We start from the raw sequence: 14284 nt of genomic DNA, 5'->3' as shown, positions 1-14284 counted from the left end.
TCTGTGTCTTTTACAGATCGAAATGAAAAAGCTTACAGCACCTGGGATTCCCAGGCGGTCTTCCATCCAAGTACTAACCAGGCCCTACTCTGCTTAGCTTCTGAGATCTGACGAGATCAGGCGGAGCCAGAGAGGTATGGCCGTAAGCAACTGTATGTCCTCTTCCTAATCTTTTAAAATGTGTCAAAGGTTTTGTAGTTTTGACAATGAAATGGAGTCACTTTCTAAGGCCTTCTCTGTGTCTTTTACAGATCGAAATGAAAAAGCTTACAGCACCTGGGATTCCCAGGCGGTCTTCCATCCAAGTACTAACCAGGCCCTACTCTGCTTAGCTTCTGAGATCAGACGAGATCAGGCGGAGCCAGAGAGGTATGGCCGTAAGCAACTGTATGTCCTCTTCCTAATCTTTTAAAATGTGTCTAAGGTTTTGGAGTTTTGATAATGAAAAAGGAGTCACTTTCTAATGCCTTCTCAATTTCTTCCAGAGAGAGAAATGAAAAAGCTTACGGCACCTGGGATTCCCAGGCGGTCTTCCATCCAAGTACTAACCAGGCCCTACTCTGCTTAGCTTCTGAGATCTGACGAGATCAGGCGGAGCCAGAGAGGTATGGCCGTAAGCAACTGCATGTCCTCTACCTAATCTTTTAAAATGTGTCAAAGGTTTTGGAGTTTTGATAATGAAAAAGGAGTCACTTTCTAAGGCCTTCTCTGTGTCTTTTACAGATCGAAATGAAAAAGCTTACAGCACCTGGGATTCCCAGGCGGTCTTCCATCCAAGTACTAACCAGGCCCTACTCTGCTTAGCTTCTGAGATCAGACGAGATCAGGCGGAGCCAGAGAGGTATGGCCATAAGCAACTGTATGTCCTCTTCCTAATCTTTTAAAATGTGTCAAAGGTTTTGGAGTTTTGATAATGAAAAAGGAGTCACTTTCTAATGCCTTCTCGATTTCTTCCAGAGAGAGAAATGAAAAAGCTTACGGCACCTGGGATTCCCAGGCGGTCTTCCATCCAAGTACTAACCAGGCCCTACTCTGCTTAGCTTCTGAGATCAGACGAGATCAGGCGGAGCCAGAGAGGTATGGCCGTAAGAAACTGTATGTCCTCTTCCTAATCTTTTAAAATGTGTCAAAGGTTTTGTAGTTTTGACAATGAAATGGAGTCACTTTCTAAGGCCTTCTCTGTGTCTTTTACAGATCGAAATGAAAAAGTTTACAGCACCTGGGATTCCCAGGCGGTCTTCCATCCAAGTACTAACCAGGCCCTACTCTGCTTAGCTTCTGAGATCAGACGAGATCAGGCGGAGCCAGAGAGGTATGGCCGTAAGCAACTGTATGTCCTCTACCTAATCTTTTAAAATGTGTCAAAGGTTTTGTAGTTTTGACAATGAAATGGAGTCACTTTCTAAGGCCTTCTCTGTGTCTTTTACAGATAGAAATGAAAAAGCTTACGGCACCTGGGATTCCCAGGCGGTCTTCCATCCAAGTACTAACCAGGCCCTACTCTGCTTAGCTTCTGAGATCTGACGAGATCAGGCGGAGCCAGAGAGGTATGGCCGTAAGCAACTGTATGTCCTCTTCCTAATCTTTTAAAATGTGTCAAAGGTTTTGTAGTTTTGACAATGAAATGGAGTCACTTTCTAAGGCCTTCTCTGTGTCTTTTACAGATCGAAATGAAAAAGCTTACAGCACCTGGGATTCCCAGGCGGTCTTCCATCCAAGTACTAACCAGGCCCTACTCTGCTTAGCTTCTGAGATCAGACGGAGCCAGAGAGGTATGGCTGTAAGCAACTGTATGTCCTCTTCCTAATCTTTTAAAATGTGTCAAAGGTTTTGGAGTTTTGATAATGAAAAAGGAGTCACTTTCTAATGCCTTCTCGATTTCTTCCAGAGAGAGAAATGAAAAAGCTTACGGCACCTGGGATTCCCAGGCGGTCTTCCATCCAAGTACTAACCAGGCCCTACTCTGCTTAGCTTCTGAGATCAGACGAGATCAGGCGGAGCCAGAGAGGTATGGACGTAAGCAACTGTATGTCCTCTACCTAATCTTTTAAAATGTGTCAAAGGTTTTGTAGTTTTGACAATTAAATGGAGTCACTTTCTAAGGCCTTCTCTGTGTCTTTTACAGATCGAAATGAAAAAGCGTACAGCACCTGGGATTCCCAGGCGGGCTTCCATCCAAGTACTAACCAGGCCCTACTCTGCTTAGCTTCTGAGATCAGACGAGATCAGGCGGAGCCAGAGAGGTATGGCCGTAAGCAACTGTATGTCCTCTACCTAATCTTTTAAAATGTGTCAAAGGTTTTGTAGTTTTGACAATGAAATGGAGTCACTTTCTAAGGCCTTCTCTGTGTCTTTTACAGATCGAAATGAAAAAGCTTACAGCACCTGGGATTCCCAGGCGGTCTTCCATCCAAGTACTAACCAGGCCCTACTCTGCTTAGCTTCTGAGATCTGACGAGATCAGGCGGAGCCAGAGAGGTATGGCCGTAAGCAACTGTATGTCCTCTACCTAATCTTTTAAAATGTGTCAAAGGTTTTGGAGTTTTGATAATGAAAAAGGAGTCACTTTCTAAGGCCTTCTCTGTGTCTTTTACAGATCGAAATGAAAAAGCTTACAGCACCTGGGATTCCCAGGCGGTCTTCCATCCAAGTACTAACCAGGCCCTACTCTGCTTAGCTTCTGAGATCAGACGAGATCAGGCCGAGCCAGAGAGGTATGGCCGTAAGCAACTGTATGTCCTCTTCCTAATCTTTTAAAATGTGTCAAAGGTTTTGGAGTTTTGATAATGAAAAAGGAGTCACTTTCTAATGCCTTCTCGATTTCTTCCAGAGAGAGAAATGAAAAAGCTTACGGCACCTGGGATTCCCAGGCGGTCTTCCATCCAAGTACTAAACAGGCCCTACTCTGCTTAGCTTCTGAGATCAGACGAGATCAGGCGGAGCCAGAGAGGTATGGCCTTAAGCAACTGTATGTCCTCTACCTAATCTTTTAAAATGTGTCAAAGGTTTTGTAGTTTTGACAATGAAATGGAGTCACTTTCTAAGGCCTTCTCTGTGTCTTTTACAGATCGAAATGAAAAAGCTTACAGCACCTGGGATTCCCAGGCGGTCTTCCATCCAAGTACTAACCAGGCCCTACTCTGCTTAGCTTCTGAGATCAGACGAGATCAGGCGAAGCCAGAGAGGTATGGCCGTAAGCAACTGTATGTCCTCTTCCTAATTATTTTAAAATGTGTCAAAGGTTTTGGAGTTTAGATAATGAAAAAGGAGTCACTTTCTAATGCCTTCTCGATTTCTTCCAGAGAGAGAAATGAAAAAGCTTACAGCACCTGGGATTCCCAGGCGGTCTTCCATCCAAGTACTAACCAGGCCCTACTCTGCTTAGCTTCTGAGATCTGACGAGATCAGGCGGAGCCAGAGAGGTATGGCCGTAAGCAACTGTATGTCCTCTTCCTAATCTTTTAAAATGTGTCAAAGGTTTTGTAGTTTTGACAAAGAAATGGAGTCACTTTCTAAGGCCTTCTCTGTGTCTTTTACAGATCGAAATGAAAAAGCTTACAGCACCTGGGATTCCCAGGCGGTCTTCCATCCAAGTACTAACCAGGCCCTACTCTGCTTAGCTTCTGAGATCAGACGAGATCAGGCAGAGCCAGAGAGGTATGGCCGTAAGCAACTGTATGTCCTCTTCCTAATCTTTTAAAATGTGTCTAAGGTTTTGGAGTTTTGATAATGAAAAAGGAGTCACTTTCTAATGCCTTCTCGATTTCTTCCAGAGAGAGAAATGAAAAAGCTTACGGCACCTGGGATTCCCAGGCGGTCTTCCATCCAAGTACTAACCAGGCCCTACTCTGCTTAGCTTCTGAGATCAGACGAGATCAGGCGGAGCCAGAGAGGTATGGACGTAAGCAACTGTATGTCCTCTACCTAATCTTTTAAAATGTGTCAAAGGTTTTGTAGTTTTGACAATTAAATGGAGTCACTTTCTAAGGCCTTCTCTGTGTCTTTTACAGATCGAAATGAAAAAGCGTACAGCACCTGGGATTCCCAGGCGGGCTTCCATCCAAGTACTAACCAGGCCCTACTCTGCTTAGCTTCTGAGATCAGACGAGATCAGGCGGAGCCAGAGAGGTATGGCCGTAAGCAACTGTATGTCCTCTACCTAATCTTTTAAAATGTGTCAAAGGTTTTGTAGTTTTGACAATGAAATGGAGTCACTTTCTAAGGCCTTCTCTGTGTCTTTTACAGATCGAAATGAAAAAGCTTACAGCACCTGGGATTCCCAGGCGGTCTTCCATCCAAGTACTAACCAGGCCCTACTCTGCTTAGCTTCTGAGATCTGACGAGATCAGGCGGAGCCAGAGAGGTATGGCCGTAAGCAACTGTATGTCCTCTACCTAATCTTTTAAAATGTGTCAAAGGTTTTGGAGTTTTGATAATGAAAAAGGAGTCACTTTCTAAGGCCTTCTCTGTGTCTTTTACAGATCGAAATGAAAAAGCTTACAGCACCTGGGATTCCCAGGCGGTCTTCCATCCAAGTACTAACCAGGCCCTACTCTGCTTAGCTTCTGAGATCAGACGAGATCAGGCCGAGCCAGAGAGGTATGGCCGTAAGCAACTGTATGTCCTCTTCCTAATCTTTTAAAATGTGTCAAAGGTTTTGGAGTTTTGATAATGAAAAAGGAGTCACTTTCTAATGCCTTCTCGATTTCTTCCAGAGAGAGAAATGAAAAAGCTTACGGCACCTGGGATTCCCAGGCGGTCTTCCATCCAAGTACTAAACAGGCCCTACTCTGCTTAGCTTCTGAGATCAGACGAGATCAGGCGGAGCCAGAGAGGTATGGCCTTAAGCAACTGTATGTCCTCTACCTAATCTTTTAAAATGTGTCAAAGGTTTTGTAGTTTTGACAATGAAATGGAGTCACTTTCTAAGGCCTTCTCTGTGTCTTTTACAGATCGAAATGAAAAAGCTTACAGCACCTGGGATTCCCAGGCGGTCTTCCATCCAAGTACTAACCAGGCCCTACTCTGCTTAGCTTCTGAGATCAGACGAGATCAGGCGAAGCCAGAGAGGTATGGCCGTAAGCAACTGTATGTCCTCTTCCTAATTATTTTAAAATGTGTCAAAGGTTTTGGAGTTTAGATAATGAAAAAGGAGTCACTTTCTAATGCCTTCTCGATTTCTTCCAGAGAGAGAAATGAAAAAGCTTACAGCACCTGGGATTCCCAGGCGGTCTTCCATCCAAGTACTAACCAGGCCCTACTCTGCTTAGCTTCTGAGATCTGACGAGATCAGGCGGAGCCAGAGAGGTATGGCCGTAAGCAACTGTATGTCCTCTTCCTAATCTTTTAAAATGTGTCAAAGGTTTTGTAGTTTTGACAAAGAAATGGAGTCACTTTCTAAGGCCTTCTCTGTGTCTTTTACAGATCGAAATGAAAAAGCTTACAGCACCTGGGATTCCCAGGCGGTCTTCCATCCAAGTACTAACCAGGCCCTACTCTGCTTAGCTTCTGAGATCAGACGAGATCAGGCAGAGCCAGAGAGGTATGGCCGTAAGCAACTGTATGTCCTCTTCCTAATCTTTTAAAATGTGTCTAAGGTTTTGGAGTTTTGATAATGAAAAAGGAGTCACTTTCTAATGCCTTCTCGATTTCTTCCAGAGAGAGAAATGAAAAAGCTTACGGCACCTGGGATTCCCAGGCGGTCTTCCATCCAAGTACTAACCAGGCCCTACTCTGCTTAGCTTCTGAGATCAGACGAGATCAGGCGGAGCCAGAGAGGTATGGCCGTAAGCAACCTTATGTCCTCTACCTAATCTTTTAAAATGTGTCAAAGGTTTTGGAGTTTTGACAATGAAATGGAGTCACTTTCTAAGTTCTTCTTTGTGTCTTTTACAGATCGAAATAAAAAAGCTTACAGCACCTGGGATTCCCAGGCGGTCTTCCATCCAAGTACTAACCAGGCCCTACTCTGCTTAGCTTCTGAGATCAGACGAGATCAGGCGAAGCCAGAGAGGTATGGCCGTAAGCAACTGTATTTCCTCTTCCTAATATTTTAAAATGTGTCAAAGGTTTTGGAGTTTAGATAATGAAAAAGGAGTCACTTTCTAATGCCTTCTCGATTTCTTCCAGAGAGAGAAATGAAAAAGCTTACGGCACCTGGGATTCCCAGGCGGTCTTCCATCCAAGTACTAACCAGGCCCTACTCTGCTTAGCTTCTGAGATCTGACGAGATCAGGCGGAGCCAGAGAGGTATGGCCGTAAGCAACTGTATGTCCTCTTCCTAATCTTTTAAAATGTGTCAAAGGTTTTGTAGTTTTGACAATGAAATGGAGTCACTTTCTAAGGCCTTCTCTGTGTCTGTTACAGATCGAAATGAAAAAGCTTACAGCACCTGGGATTCCCAGGCGGTCTTCCATCCAAGTACTAACCAGGCCCTACTCTGCTTAGCTTCTGAGATCAGACGAGATCAGGCGGAGCCAGAGAGGTATGGCCGTAAGCAACTGTATGTCCTCTTCCTAATCTTTTAAAATGTGTCAAAGGTTTTGGAGTTTTGATAATGAAAAAGGAGTCACTTTCTAATGCCTTCTCGATTTCTTCCAGAGAGAGAAATGAAAAAGCTTACGGCACCTGGGATTCCCAGGCGGTCTTCCATCCAAGTACTAACCAGGCCCTACTCTGCTTAGCTTCTGAGATCTGACGAGATCAGGCGGAGCCAGAGAGGTATGGCCGTAAGCAACTGTATGTCCTCTACCTAATCTTTTAAAATGTGTCAAAGGTTTTGTAGTTTTGACAATTAAATGGAGTCACTTTCTAAGGCCTTCTCTGTGTCTTTTACAGATCGAAATGAAAAAGCTTACAGCACCTGGGATTCCCAGGCGGTCTTCCATCCAAGTACTAACCAGGCCCTACTCTGCTTAGCTTCTGAGATCAGACGAGATCAGGCGAAGCCAGAGAGGTATGGCCGTAAGCAACTGTATGTCCTCTTCCTAATATTTTAAAATGTGTCAAAGGTTTTGGAGTTTAGATAATGAAAAAGGAGTCACTTTCTAATGCCTTCTCGATTTCTTCCAGAGAGAGAAATGAAAAAGCTTACAGCACCTGGGATTCCCAGGCGGTCTTCCATCCAAGTACTAACCAGGCCCTACTCTGCTTAGCTTCTGAGATCTGACGAGATCAGGCGGAGCCAGAGAGGTATGGCCGTAAGCAACTGTATGTCCTCTTCCTAATCTTTTAAAATGTGTCAAAGGTTTTGGAGTTTTGACAATGAAATGGAGTCACTTTCTAAGTTCTTCTTTGTGTCTTTTACAGATCGAAATAAAAAAGCTTACAGCACCTGGGATTCCCAGGCGGTCTTCCATCCAAGTACTAACCAGGCCCTACTCTGCTTAGCTTCTGAGATCAGACGAGATCAGGCGAAGCCAGAGAGGTATGGCCGTAAGCAACTGTATGTCCTCTTCCTAATATTTTAAAATGTGTCAAAGGTTTTGGAGTTTAGATAATGAAAAAGGAGTCACTTTCTAATGCCTTCTCGATTTCTTCCAGAGAGAGAAATGAAAAAGCTTACGGCACCTGGGATTCCCAGGCGGTCTTCCATCCAAGTACTAACCAGGCCCTACTCTGCTTAGCTTCTGAGATCTGACGAGATCAGGCGGAGCCAGAGAGGTATGGCCGTAAGCAACTGTATGTCCTCTTCCTAATCTTTTAAAATGTGTCAAAGGTTTTGTAGTTTTGACAATGAAATGGAGTCACTTTCTAAGGCCTTCTCTGTGTCTGTTACAGATCGAAATGAAAAAGCTTACAGCACCTGGGATTCCCAGGCGGTCTTCCATCCAAGTACTAACCAGGCCCTACTCTGCTTAGCTTCTGAGATCAGACGAGATCAGGCGGAGCCAGAGAGGTATGGCCGTAAGCAACTGTATGTCCTCTTCCTAATCTTTTAAAATGTGTCAAAGGTTTTGGAGTTTTGATAATGAAAAAGGAGTCACTTTCTAATGCCTTCTCGATTTCTTCCAGAGAGAGAAATGAAAAAGCTTACGGCACCTGGGATTCCCAGGCGGTCTTCCATCCAAGTACTAACCAGGCCCTACTCTGCTTAGCTTCTGAGATCAGACGAGATCAGGCGGAGCCAGAGAGGTATGGCCGTAAGCAACCTTATGTCCTCTACCTAATGTTTTAAAATGTGTCAAAGGTTTTGGAGTTTTGACAATGAAATGGAGTCACTTTCTAAGTTCTTCTTTGTGTCTTTTACAGATCGAAATAAAAAAGCTTACAGCACCTGGGATTCCCAGGCGGTCTTCCATCCAAGTACTAACCAGGCCCTACTCTGCTTAGCTTCTGAGATCAGACGAGATCAGGCGAAGCCAGAGAGGTATGGCCGTAAGCAACTGTATGTCCTCTTCCTAATATTTTAAAATGTGTCAAAGGTTTTGGAGTTTAGATAATGAAAAAGGAGTCACTTTCTAATGCCTTCTCGATTTCTTCCAGAGAGAGAAATGAAAAAGCTTACGGCACCTGGGATTCCCAGGCGGTCTTCCATCCAAGTACTAACCAGGCCCTACTCTGCTTAGCTTCTGAGATCTGACGAGATCAGGCGGAGCCAGAGAGGTATGGCCGTAAGCAACTGTATGTCCTCTTCCTAATCTTTTAAAATGTGTCAAAGGTTTTGTAGTTTTGACAATGAAATGGAGTCACTTTCTAAGGCCTTCTCTGTGTCTGTTACAGATCGAAATGAAAAAGCTTACAGCACCTGGGATTCCCAGGCGGTCTTCCATCCAAGTACTAACCAGGCCCTACTCTGCTTAGCTTCTGAGATCAGACGAGATCAGGCGGAGCCAGAGAGGTATGGCCGTAAGCAACTGTATGTCCTCTTCCTAATCTTTTAAAATGTGTCAAAGGTTTTGTAGTTTTGACAATGAAATGGAGTCACTTTCTAAGGCCTTCTCTGTGTCTTTTACAGATCGAAATGAAAAAGCTTACAGCACCTGGGATTCCCAGGCGGTCTTCCATCCAAGTACTAACCAGGCCCTACTCTGCTTAGCTTCTGAGATCAGACGAGATCAGGCGGAGCCAGAGAGGTATGGCCGTAAGCAACTGTATGTCCTCTTCCTAATATTTTAAAATGTGTCAAAGGTTTTGGAGTTTAGATAATGAAAAAGGAGTCACTTTCTAATGCCTTCTCGATTTCTTCCAGAGAGAGAAATGAAAAAGCTTACGGCACCTGGGATTCCCAGGCGGTCTTCCATCCAAGTACTAACCAGGCCCTACTCTGCTTAGCTTCTGAGATCTGACGAGATCAGGCGGAGCCAGAGAGGTATGGCCGTAAGCAACTGTATGTCCTCTTCCTAATCTTTTAAAATGTGTCAAAGGTTTTGTAGTTTTGACAATGAAATGGAGTCACTTTCTAAGGCCTTCTCTGTGTCTGTTACAGATCGAAATGAAAAAGCTTACAGCACCTGGGATTCCCAGGCGGTCTTCCATCCAAGTACTAACCAGGCCCTACTCTGCTTAGCTTCTGAGATCAGACGAGATCAGGCGGAGCCAGAGAGGTATGGCCGTAAGCAACTGTATGTCCTCTTCCTAATCTTTTAAAATGTGTCAAAGGTTTTGTAGTTTTGACAATGAAATGGAGTCACTTTCTAAGGCCTTCTCTGTGTCTTTTACAGATCGAAATGAAAAAGCTTACAGCACCTGGGATTCCCAGGCGGTCTTCCATCCAAGTACTAACCAGGCCCTACTCTGCTTAGCTTCTGAGATCAGACGAGATCAGGCGGAGCCAGAGAGGTATGGCCGTAAGCAACTGTATGTCCTCTTCCTAATCTTTTAAAATGTGTCAAAGGTTTTGGAGTTTTGATAATGAAAAAGGAGTCACTTTCTAATGCCTTCTCGATTTCTTCCAGAGAGAGAAATGAAAAAGCTTACGGCACCTGGGATTCCCAGGCGGTCTTCCATCCAAGTACTAACCAGGCCCTACTCTGCTTAGCTTCTGAGATCAGACGAGATCAGGCGGAGCCAGAGAGGTATGGCCGTAAGCAACCTTATGTCCTCTACCTAATCTTTTAAAATGTGTCAAAGGTTTTGGAGTTTTGACAATGAAATGGAGTCACTTTCTAAGTTCTTCTTTGTGTCTTTTACAGATCGAAATAAAAAAGCTTACAGCACCTGGGATTCCCAGGCGGTCTTCCATCCAAGTACTAACCAGGCCCTACTCTGCTTAGCTTCTGAGATCAGACGAGATCAGGCGAAGCCAGAGAGGTATGGCCGTAAGCAACTGTATGTCCTCTTCCTAATATTTTAAAATGTGTCAAAGGTTTTGGAGTTTAGATAATGAAAAAGGAGTCACTTTCTAATGCCTTCTCGATTTCTTCCAGAGAGAGAAATGAAAAAGCTTACGGCACCTGGGATTCCCAGGCGGTCTTCCATCCAAGTACTAACCAGGCCCTACTCTGCTTAGCTTCTGAGATCTGACGAGATCAGGCGGAGCCAGAGAGGTATGGCCGTAAGCAACTGTATGTCCTCTTCCTAATCTTTTAAAATGTGTCAAAGGTTTTGTAGTTTTGACAATGAAATGGAGTCACTTTCTAAGGCCTTCTCTGTGTCTGTTACAGATCGAAATGAAAAAGCTTACAGCACCTGGGATTCCCAGGCGGTCTTCCATCCAAGTACTAACCAGGCCCTACTCTGCTTAGCTTCTGAGATCAGACGAGATCAGGCGGAGCCAGAGAGGTATGGCCGTAAGCAACTGTATGTCCTCTTCCTAATCTTTTAAAATGTGTCAAAGGTTTTGGAGTTTTGATAATGAAAAAGGAGTCACTTTCTAATGCCTTCTCGATTTCTTCCAGAGAGAGAAATGAAAAAGCTTACGGCACCTGGGATTCCCAGGCGGTCTTCCATCCAAGTACTAACCAGGCCCTACTCTGCTTAGCTTCTGAGATCAGACGAGATCAGGCGGAGCCAGAGAGGTATGGCCGTAAGCAACCTTATGTCCTCTACCTAATCTTTTAAAATGTGTCAAAGGTTTTGGAGTTTTGACAATGAAATGGAGTCACTTTCTAAGTTCTTCTTTGTGTCTTTTACAGATCGAAATAAAAAAGCTTACAGCACCTGGGATTCCCAGGCGGTCTTCCATCCAAGTACTAACCAGGCCCTACTCTGCTTAGCTTCTGAGATCAGACGAGATCAGGCGAAGCCAGAGAGGTATGGCCGTAAGCAACTGTATGTCCTCTTCCTAATATTTTAAAATGTGTCAAAGGTTTTGGAGTTTAGATAATGAAAAAGGAGTCACTTTCTAATGCCTTCTCTGTGTCTTTTACAGATCGAAATGAAAAAGCTTACAGCACCTGGGATTCCCAGGCGGTCTTCCATCCAAGTACTAACCAGGCCCTACTCTGCTTAGCTTCTGAGATCAGACGAGATCAGGCGAAGCCAGAGAGGTATGGCCGTAAGCAACTGTATGTCCTCTTCCTAATATTTTAAAATGTGTCAAAGGTTTTGGAGTTTAGATAATGAAAAAGGAGTCACTTTCTAATGCCTTCTCGATTTCTTCCAGAGAGAGAAATGAAAAAGCTTACGGCACCTGGGATTCCCAGGCGGTCTTCCATCCAAGTACTAACCAGGCCCTACTCTGCTTAGCTTCTGAGATCTGACGAGATCAGGCGGAGCCAGAGAGGTATGGCCGTAAGCAACTGTATGTCCTCTTCCTAATCTTTTAAAATGTGTCAAAGGTTTTGTAGTTTTGACAATGAAATGGAGTCACTTTCTAAGGCCTTCTCTGTGTCTTTTACAGATCGAAATGAAAAAGCTTACAGCACCTGGGATTCCCAGGCGGTCTTCCATCCAAGTACTAACCAGGCCCTACTCTGCTTAGCTTCTGAGATCAGACGAGATCAGGCGGAGCCAGAGAGGTATGGCCGTAAGCAACTGTATGTCCTCTTCCTAATATTTTAAAATGTGTCAAAGGTTTTGGAGTTTAGATAATGAAAAAGGAGTCACTTTCTAATGCCTTCTCGATTTCTTCCAGAGAGAGAAATGAAAAAGCTTACGGCACCTGGGATTCCCAGGCGGTCTTCCATCCAAGTACTAACCAGGCCCTACTCTGCTTAGCTTCTGAGATCTGACGAGATCAGGCGGAGCCAGAGAGGTATGGCCGTAAGCAACTGTATGTCCTCTTCCTAATCTTTTAAAATGTGTCAAAGGTTTTGTAGTTTTGACAATGAAATGGAGTCACTTTCTAAGGCCTTCTCTGTGTCTGTTACAGATCGAAATGAAAAAGCTTACAGCACCTGGGATTCCCAGGCGGTCTTCCATCCAAGTACTAACCAGGCCCTACTCTGCTTAGCTTCTGAGATCAGACGAGATCAGGCGGAGCCAGAGAGGTATGGCCGTAAGCAACTGTATGTCCTCTTCCTAATCTTTTAAAATGTGTCAAAGGTTTTGTAGTTTTGACAATGAAATGGAGTCACTTTCTAAGGCCTTCTCTGTGTCTTTTACAGATCGAAATGAAAAAGCTTACAGCACCTGGGATTCCCAGGCGGTCTTCCATCCAAGTACTAACCAGGCCCTACTCTGCTTAGCTTCTGAGATCAGACGAGATCAGGCGGAGCCAGAGAGGTATGGCCGTAAGCAACTGTATGTCCTCTTCCTAATCTTTTAAAATGTGTCAAAGGTTTTGGAGTTTTGATAATGAAAAAGGAGTCACTTTCTAATGCCTTCTCGATTTCTTCCAGAGAGAGAAATGAAAAAGCTTACGGCACCTGGGATTCCCAGGCGGTCTTCCATCCAAGTACTAACCAGGCCCTACTCTGCTTAGCTTCTGAGATCAGACGAGATCAGGCGGAGCCAGAGAGGTATGGCCGTAAGCAACCTTATGTCCTCTACCTAATCTTTTAAAATGTGTCAAAGGTTTTGGAGTTTTGACAATGAAATGGAGTCACTTTCTAAGTTCTTCTTTGTGTCTTTTACAGATCGAAATAAAAAAGCTTACAGCACCTGGGATTCCCAGGCGGTCTTCCATCCAAGTACTAACCAGGCCCTACTCTGCTTAGCTTCTGAGATCAGACGAGATCAGGCGAAGCCAGAGAGGTATGGCCGTAAGCAACTGTATGTCCTCTTCCTAATATTTTAAAATGTGTCAAAGGTTTTGGAGTTTAGATAATGAAAAAGGAGTCACTTTCTAATGCCTTCTCGATTTCTTCCAGAGAGAGAAATGAAAAAGCTTACGGCACCTGGGATTCCCAGGCGGTCTTCCATCCAAGTACTAACCAGGCCCTACTCTGCTTAGCTTCTGAGATCAGACGAGATCAGGCGGAGCCAGAGAGGTATGGCCGTAAGCAACTGTATGTCCTCTTCCTAATCTTTTAAAATGTGTCAAAGGTTTTGTAGTTTTGACAATGAAATGGAGTCACTTTCTAAGGCCTTCTCTGTGTCTTTTACAGATCGAAATGAAAAAGCTTACAGCACCTGGGATTCCCAGGCGGTCTTCCATCCAAGTACTAACCAGGCCCTACTCTGCTTAGCTTCTGAGATCAGACGAGATCAGGCGGAGCCAGAGAGGTATGGCCGTAAGCAACTGTATGTCCTCTTCCTAATATTTTAAAATGTGTCAAAGGTTTTGGAGTTTAGATAATGAAAAAGGAGTCACTTTCTAATGCCTTCTCGATTTCTTCCAGAGAGAGAAATGAAAAAGCTTACGGCACCTGGGATTCCCAGGCGGTCTTCCATCCAAGTACTAACCAGGCCCTACTCTGCTTAGCTTCTGAGATCTGACGAGATCAGGCGGAGCCAGAGAGGTATGGCCGTAAGCAACTGTATGTCCTCTTCCTAATCTTTTAAAATGTGTCAAAGGTTTTGTAGTTTTGACAATGAAATGGAGTCACTTTCTAAGGCCTTCTCTGTGTCTGTTACAGATCGAAATGAAAAAGCTTACAGCACCTGGGATTCCCAGGCGGTCTTCCATCCAAGTACTAACCAGGCCCTACTCTGCTTAGCTTCTGAGATCAGACGAGATCAGGCGGAGCCAGAGAGGTATGGCCGTAAGCAACTGTATGTCCTCTTCCTAATCTTTTAAAATGTGTCAAAGGTTTTGTAGTTTTGACAATGAAATGGAGTCACTTTCTAAGGCCTTCTCTGTGTCTTTTACAGATCGAAATGAAAAAGCTTACAGCACCTGGGATTCCCAGGCGGTCTTCCATCCAAGTACTAACCAGGCCCTACTCTGCTTAGCTTCTGAGATCAGACGAGATCAGGCGGAGCCAGAGAGGTATGGCCGTAAGCAACTGTATGTCCTCTT

General features: G+C 44.4%; 60 non-coding genes and 1 pseudogene across 60 annotated transcripts; all 61 read right to left on the bottom strand.

The window, feature by feature from the left end:
- Positions 1-29: 29 nt before the first annotated feature.
- On the bottom strand, positions 30-148 carry LOC144390005 (5S ribosomal RNA). The gene has a single exon (XR_013454062.1). It is a non-coding gene; the product is annotated as a 5S ribosomal RNA (ribosomal RNA).
- Positions 149-264: 116 nt separating this feature from the next.
- LOC144396454 (5S ribosomal RNA) lies at positions 265-383 on the bottom strand. Its single transcript, XR_013458600.1, has one exon. It is a non-coding gene; the product is annotated as a 5S ribosomal RNA (ribosomal RNA).
- Positions 384-500: 117 nt separating this feature from the next.
- Positions 501-619, bottom strand: LOC144398090 (5S ribosomal RNA). Its single transcript, XR_013460237.1, has one exon. It is a non-coding gene; the product is annotated as a 5S ribosomal RNA (ribosomal RNA).
- A 117-nt stretch (positions 620-736) lies between these two features.
- Positions 737-855, bottom strand: LOC144397493 (5S ribosomal RNA). Its single transcript, XR_013459639.1, has one exon. It is a non-coding gene; the product is annotated as a 5S ribosomal RNA (ribosomal RNA).
- Positions 856-972: 117 nt separating this feature from the next.
- LOC144397665 (5S ribosomal RNA) lies at positions 973-1091 on the bottom strand. Its single transcript, XR_013459812.1, has one exon. It is a non-coding gene; the product is annotated as a 5S ribosomal RNA (ribosomal RNA).
- A 116-nt stretch (positions 1092-1207) lies between these two features.
- On the bottom strand, positions 1208-1326 carry LOC144398425 (5S ribosomal RNA). The gene has a single exon (XR_013460572.1). It is a non-coding gene; the product is annotated as a 5S ribosomal RNA (ribosomal RNA).
- Positions 1327-1442: 116 nt separating this feature from the next.
- Positions 1443-1561, bottom strand: LOC144398079 (5S ribosomal RNA). Its single transcript, XR_013460226.1, has one exon. It is a non-coding gene; the product is annotated as a 5S ribosomal RNA (ribosomal RNA).
- A 116-nt stretch (positions 1562-1677) lies between these two features.
- On the bottom strand, positions 1678-1786 carry LOC144399900 (5S ribosomal RNA; annotated as a pseudogene).
- A 117-nt stretch (positions 1787-1903) lies between these two features.
- LOC144398695 (5S ribosomal RNA) lies at positions 1904-2022 on the bottom strand. The gene has a single exon (XR_013460842.1). It is a non-coding gene; the product is annotated as a 5S ribosomal RNA (ribosomal RNA).
- Positions 2023-2138: 116 nt separating this feature from the next.
- On the bottom strand, positions 2139-2257 carry LOC144399417 (5S ribosomal RNA). Its single transcript, XR_013461562.1, has one exon. It is a non-coding gene; the product is annotated as a 5S ribosomal RNA (ribosomal RNA).
- Positions 2258-2373: 116 nt separating this feature from the next.
- On the bottom strand, positions 2374-2492 carry LOC144390004 (5S ribosomal RNA). The gene has a single exon (XR_013454061.1). It is a non-coding gene; the product is annotated as a 5S ribosomal RNA (ribosomal RNA).
- A 117-nt stretch (positions 2493-2609) lies between these two features.
- LOC144399223 (5S ribosomal RNA) lies at positions 2610-2728 on the bottom strand. The gene has a single exon (XR_013461368.1). It is a non-coding gene; the product is annotated as a 5S ribosomal RNA (ribosomal RNA).
- Positions 2729-2845: 117 nt separating this feature from the next.
- LOC144399589 (5S ribosomal RNA) lies at positions 2846-2964 on the bottom strand. Its single transcript, XR_013461735.1, has one exon. It is a non-coding gene; the product is annotated as a 5S ribosomal RNA (ribosomal RNA).
- Positions 2965-3080: 116 nt separating this feature from the next.
- On the bottom strand, positions 3081-3199 carry LOC144392754 (5S ribosomal RNA). Its single transcript, XR_013456028.1, has one exon. It is a non-coding gene; the product is annotated as a 5S ribosomal RNA (ribosomal RNA).
- Positions 3200-3317: 118 nt separating this feature from the next.
- LOC144390003 (5S ribosomal RNA) lies at positions 3318-3436 on the bottom strand. The gene has a single exon (XR_013454060.1). It is a non-coding gene; the product is annotated as a 5S ribosomal RNA (ribosomal RNA).
- A 116-nt stretch (positions 3437-3552) lies between these two features.
- On the bottom strand, positions 3553-3671 carry LOC144398027 (5S ribosomal RNA). The gene has a single exon (XR_013460174.1). It is a non-coding gene; the product is annotated as a 5S ribosomal RNA (ribosomal RNA).
- Positions 3672-3788: 117 nt separating this feature from the next.
- On the bottom strand, positions 3789-3907 carry LOC144398694 (5S ribosomal RNA). The gene has a single exon (XR_013460841.1). It is a non-coding gene; the product is annotated as a 5S ribosomal RNA (ribosomal RNA).
- A 116-nt stretch (positions 3908-4023) lies between these two features.
- Positions 4024-4142, bottom strand: LOC144399416 (5S ribosomal RNA). Its single transcript, XR_013461561.1, has one exon. It is a non-coding gene; the product is annotated as a 5S ribosomal RNA (ribosomal RNA).
- Positions 4143-4258: 116 nt separating this feature from the next.
- Positions 4259-4377, bottom strand: LOC144390002 (5S ribosomal RNA). Its single transcript, XR_013454059.1, has one exon. It is a non-coding gene; the product is annotated as a 5S ribosomal RNA (ribosomal RNA).
- A 117-nt stretch (positions 4378-4494) lies between these two features.
- Positions 4495-4613, bottom strand: LOC144399222 (5S ribosomal RNA). The gene has a single exon (XR_013461367.1). It is a non-coding gene; the product is annotated as a 5S ribosomal RNA (ribosomal RNA).
- Positions 4614-4730: 117 nt separating this feature from the next.
- On the bottom strand, positions 4731-4849 carry LOC144399588 (5S ribosomal RNA). Its single transcript, XR_013461734.1, has one exon. It is a non-coding gene; the product is annotated as a 5S ribosomal RNA (ribosomal RNA).
- Positions 4850-4965: 116 nt separating this feature from the next.
- On the bottom strand, positions 4966-5084 carry LOC144392732 (5S ribosomal RNA). Its single transcript, XR_013456026.1, has one exon. It is a non-coding gene; the product is annotated as a 5S ribosomal RNA (ribosomal RNA).
- Positions 5085-5202: 118 nt separating this feature from the next.
- LOC144390001 (5S ribosomal RNA) lies at positions 5203-5321 on the bottom strand. Its single transcript, XR_013454058.1, has one exon. It is a non-coding gene; the product is annotated as a 5S ribosomal RNA (ribosomal RNA).
- Positions 5322-5437: 116 nt separating this feature from the next.
- LOC144398026 (5S ribosomal RNA) lies at positions 5438-5556 on the bottom strand. The gene has a single exon (XR_013460173.1). It is a non-coding gene; the product is annotated as a 5S ribosomal RNA (ribosomal RNA).
- Positions 5557-5673: 117 nt separating this feature from the next.
- Positions 5674-5792, bottom strand: LOC144401788 (5S ribosomal RNA). Its single transcript, XR_013463723.1, has one exon. It is a non-coding gene; the product is annotated as a 5S ribosomal RNA (ribosomal RNA).
- A 116-nt stretch (positions 5793-5908) lies between these two features.
- Positions 5909-6027, bottom strand: LOC144392721 (5S ribosomal RNA). The gene has a single exon (XR_013456025.1). It is a non-coding gene; the product is annotated as a 5S ribosomal RNA (ribosomal RNA).
- A 117-nt stretch (positions 6028-6144) lies between these two features.
- On the bottom strand, positions 6145-6263 carry LOC144398068 (5S ribosomal RNA). Its single transcript, XR_013460215.1, has one exon. It is a non-coding gene; the product is annotated as a 5S ribosomal RNA (ribosomal RNA).
- Positions 6264-6379: 116 nt separating this feature from the next.
- On the bottom strand, positions 6380-6498 carry LOC144396452 (5S ribosomal RNA). Its single transcript, XR_013458598.1, has one exon. It is a non-coding gene; the product is annotated as a 5S ribosomal RNA (ribosomal RNA).
- Positions 6499-6615: 117 nt separating this feature from the next.
- Positions 6616-6734, bottom strand: LOC144398057 (5S ribosomal RNA). The gene has a single exon (XR_013460204.1). It is a non-coding gene; the product is annotated as a 5S ribosomal RNA (ribosomal RNA).
- Positions 6735-6850: 116 nt separating this feature from the next.
- LOC144392710 (5S ribosomal RNA) lies at positions 6851-6969 on the bottom strand. The gene has a single exon (XR_013456024.1). It is a non-coding gene; the product is annotated as a 5S ribosomal RNA (ribosomal RNA).
- A 117-nt stretch (positions 6970-7086) lies between these two features.
- On the bottom strand, positions 7087-7205 carry LOC144390000 (5S ribosomal RNA). The gene has a single exon (XR_013454055.1). It is a non-coding gene; the product is annotated as a 5S ribosomal RNA (ribosomal RNA).
- Positions 7206-7321: 116 nt separating this feature from the next.
- On the bottom strand, positions 7322-7440 carry LOC144392699 (5S ribosomal RNA). Its single transcript, XR_013456023.1, has one exon. It is a non-coding gene; the product is annotated as a 5S ribosomal RNA (ribosomal RNA).
- Positions 7441-7557: 117 nt separating this feature from the next.
- Positions 7558-7676, bottom strand: LOC144398045 (5S ribosomal RNA). Its single transcript, XR_013460192.1, has one exon. It is a non-coding gene; the product is annotated as a 5S ribosomal RNA (ribosomal RNA).
- Positions 7677-7792: 116 nt separating this feature from the next.
- On the bottom strand, positions 7793-7911 carry LOC144396451 (5S ribosomal RNA). The gene has a single exon (XR_013458597.1). It is a non-coding gene; the product is annotated as a 5S ribosomal RNA (ribosomal RNA).
- A 117-nt stretch (positions 7912-8028) lies between these two features.
- Positions 8029-8147, bottom strand: LOC144401787 (5S ribosomal RNA). The gene has a single exon (XR_013463722.1). It is a non-coding gene; the product is annotated as a 5S ribosomal RNA (ribosomal RNA).
- Positions 8148-8263: 116 nt separating this feature from the next.
- On the bottom strand, positions 8264-8382 carry LOC144392688 (5S ribosomal RNA). The gene has a single exon (XR_013456022.1). It is a non-coding gene; the product is annotated as a 5S ribosomal RNA (ribosomal RNA).
- Positions 8383-8499: 117 nt separating this feature from the next.
- On the bottom strand, positions 8500-8618 carry LOC144398034 (5S ribosomal RNA). The gene has a single exon (XR_013460181.1). It is a non-coding gene; the product is annotated as a 5S ribosomal RNA (ribosomal RNA).
- A 116-nt stretch (positions 8619-8734) lies between these two features.
- On the bottom strand, positions 8735-8853 carry LOC144396450 (5S ribosomal RNA). The gene has a single exon (XR_013458596.1). It is a non-coding gene; the product is annotated as a 5S ribosomal RNA (ribosomal RNA).
- A 116-nt stretch (positions 8854-8969) lies between these two features.
- LOC144396449 (5S ribosomal RNA) lies at positions 8970-9088 on the bottom strand. Its single transcript, XR_013458595.1, has one exon. It is a non-coding gene; the product is annotated as a 5S ribosomal RNA (ribosomal RNA).
- Positions 9089-9205: 117 nt separating this feature from the next.
- On the bottom strand, positions 9206-9324 carry LOC144398023 (5S ribosomal RNA). Its single transcript, XR_013460170.1, has one exon. It is a non-coding gene; the product is annotated as a 5S ribosomal RNA (ribosomal RNA).
- Positions 9325-9440: 116 nt separating this feature from the next.
- Positions 9441-9559, bottom strand: LOC144396448 (5S ribosomal RNA). Its single transcript, XR_013458594.1, has one exon. It is a non-coding gene; the product is annotated as a 5S ribosomal RNA (ribosomal RNA).
- A 116-nt stretch (positions 9560-9675) lies between these two features.
- On the bottom strand, positions 9676-9794 carry LOC144396447 (5S ribosomal RNA). Its single transcript, XR_013458593.1, has one exon. It is a non-coding gene; the product is annotated as a 5S ribosomal RNA (ribosomal RNA).
- Positions 9795-9911: 117 nt separating this feature from the next.
- LOC144401786 (5S ribosomal RNA) lies at positions 9912-10030 on the bottom strand. Its single transcript, XR_013463721.1, has one exon. It is a non-coding gene; the product is annotated as a 5S ribosomal RNA (ribosomal RNA).
- A 116-nt stretch (positions 10031-10146) lies between these two features.
- LOC144392677 (5S ribosomal RNA) lies at positions 10147-10265 on the bottom strand. The gene has a single exon (XR_013456021.1). It is a non-coding gene; the product is annotated as a 5S ribosomal RNA (ribosomal RNA).
- A 117-nt stretch (positions 10266-10382) lies between these two features.
- On the bottom strand, positions 10383-10501 carry LOC144398012 (5S ribosomal RNA). Its single transcript, XR_013460159.1, has one exon. It is a non-coding gene; the product is annotated as a 5S ribosomal RNA (ribosomal RNA).
- A 116-nt stretch (positions 10502-10617) lies between these two features.
- On the bottom strand, positions 10618-10736 carry LOC144396446 (5S ribosomal RNA). Its single transcript, XR_013458592.1, has one exon. It is a non-coding gene; the product is annotated as a 5S ribosomal RNA (ribosomal RNA).
- Positions 10737-10853: 117 nt separating this feature from the next.
- Positions 10854-10972, bottom strand: LOC144401785 (5S ribosomal RNA). Its single transcript, XR_013463720.1, has one exon. It is a non-coding gene; the product is annotated as a 5S ribosomal RNA (ribosomal RNA).
- A 116-nt stretch (positions 10973-11088) lies between these two features.
- LOC144392666 (5S ribosomal RNA) lies at positions 11089-11207 on the bottom strand. The gene has a single exon (XR_013456020.1). It is a non-coding gene; the product is annotated as a 5S ribosomal RNA (ribosomal RNA).
- A 117-nt stretch (positions 11208-11324) lies between these two features.
- On the bottom strand, positions 11325-11443 carry LOC144392655 (5S ribosomal RNA). Its single transcript, XR_013456019.1, has one exon. It is a non-coding gene; the product is annotated as a 5S ribosomal RNA (ribosomal RNA).
- Positions 11444-11560: 117 nt separating this feature from the next.
- Positions 11561-11679, bottom strand: LOC144398001 (5S ribosomal RNA). Its single transcript, XR_013460148.1, has one exon. It is a non-coding gene; the product is annotated as a 5S ribosomal RNA (ribosomal RNA).
- Positions 11680-11795: 116 nt separating this feature from the next.
- LOC144396445 (5S ribosomal RNA) lies at positions 11796-11914 on the bottom strand. The gene has a single exon (XR_013458591.1). It is a non-coding gene; the product is annotated as a 5S ribosomal RNA (ribosomal RNA).
- Positions 11915-12031: 117 nt separating this feature from the next.
- LOC144397989 (5S ribosomal RNA) lies at positions 12032-12150 on the bottom strand. The gene has a single exon (XR_013460136.1). It is a non-coding gene; the product is annotated as a 5S ribosomal RNA (ribosomal RNA).
- Positions 12151-12266: 116 nt separating this feature from the next.
- On the bottom strand, positions 12267-12385 carry LOC144396444 (5S ribosomal RNA). The gene has a single exon (XR_013458590.1). It is a non-coding gene; the product is annotated as a 5S ribosomal RNA (ribosomal RNA).
- A 116-nt stretch (positions 12386-12501) lies between these two features.
- LOC144396443 (5S ribosomal RNA) lies at positions 12502-12620 on the bottom strand. Its single transcript, XR_013458589.1, has one exon. It is a non-coding gene; the product is annotated as a 5S ribosomal RNA (ribosomal RNA).
- Positions 12621-12737: 117 nt separating this feature from the next.
- LOC144401784 (5S ribosomal RNA) lies at positions 12738-12856 on the bottom strand. The gene has a single exon (XR_013463719.1). It is a non-coding gene; the product is annotated as a 5S ribosomal RNA (ribosomal RNA).
- A 116-nt stretch (positions 12857-12972) lies between these two features.
- LOC144392644 (5S ribosomal RNA) lies at positions 12973-13091 on the bottom strand. Its single transcript, XR_013456018.1, has one exon. It is a non-coding gene; the product is annotated as a 5S ribosomal RNA (ribosomal RNA).
- A 117-nt stretch (positions 13092-13208) lies between these two features.
- Positions 13209-13327, bottom strand: LOC144401783 (5S ribosomal RNA). The gene has a single exon (XR_013463718.1). It is a non-coding gene; the product is annotated as a 5S ribosomal RNA (ribosomal RNA).
- Positions 13328-13443: 116 nt separating this feature from the next.
- On the bottom strand, positions 13444-13562 carry LOC144396441 (5S ribosomal RNA). The gene has a single exon (XR_013458587.1). It is a non-coding gene; the product is annotated as a 5S ribosomal RNA (ribosomal RNA).
- A 117-nt stretch (positions 13563-13679) lies between these two features.
- LOC144397978 (5S ribosomal RNA) lies at positions 13680-13798 on the bottom strand. The gene has a single exon (XR_013460125.1). It is a non-coding gene; the product is annotated as a 5S ribosomal RNA (ribosomal RNA).
- Positions 13799-13914: 116 nt separating this feature from the next.
- On the bottom strand, positions 13915-14033 carry LOC144396440 (5S ribosomal RNA). The gene has a single exon (XR_013458586.1). It is a non-coding gene; the product is annotated as a 5S ribosomal RNA (ribosomal RNA).
- Positions 14034-14149: 116 nt separating this feature from the next.
- On the bottom strand, positions 14150-14268 carry LOC144396439 (5S ribosomal RNA). The gene has a single exon (XR_013458585.1). It is a non-coding gene; the product is annotated as a 5S ribosomal RNA (ribosomal RNA).
- Between the last annotated feature and the right edge of the window lie 16 nt (positions 14269-14284).

Source organism: Gasterosteus aculeatus, chromosome 2 (genome assembly GCF_964276395.1).
Source record: "Gasterosteus aculeatus chromosome 2, fGasAcu3.hap1.1, whole genome shotgun sequence".
Taxonomy (NCBI): domain Eukaryota; kingdom Metazoa; phylum Chordata; class Actinopteri; order Perciformes; family Gasterosteidae; genus Gasterosteus; species Gasterosteus aculeatus.
The sequence above is the reverse complement of the archived record's forward strand: the minus strand, read 5'-3'. Positions and strand labels throughout refer to the sequence as shown.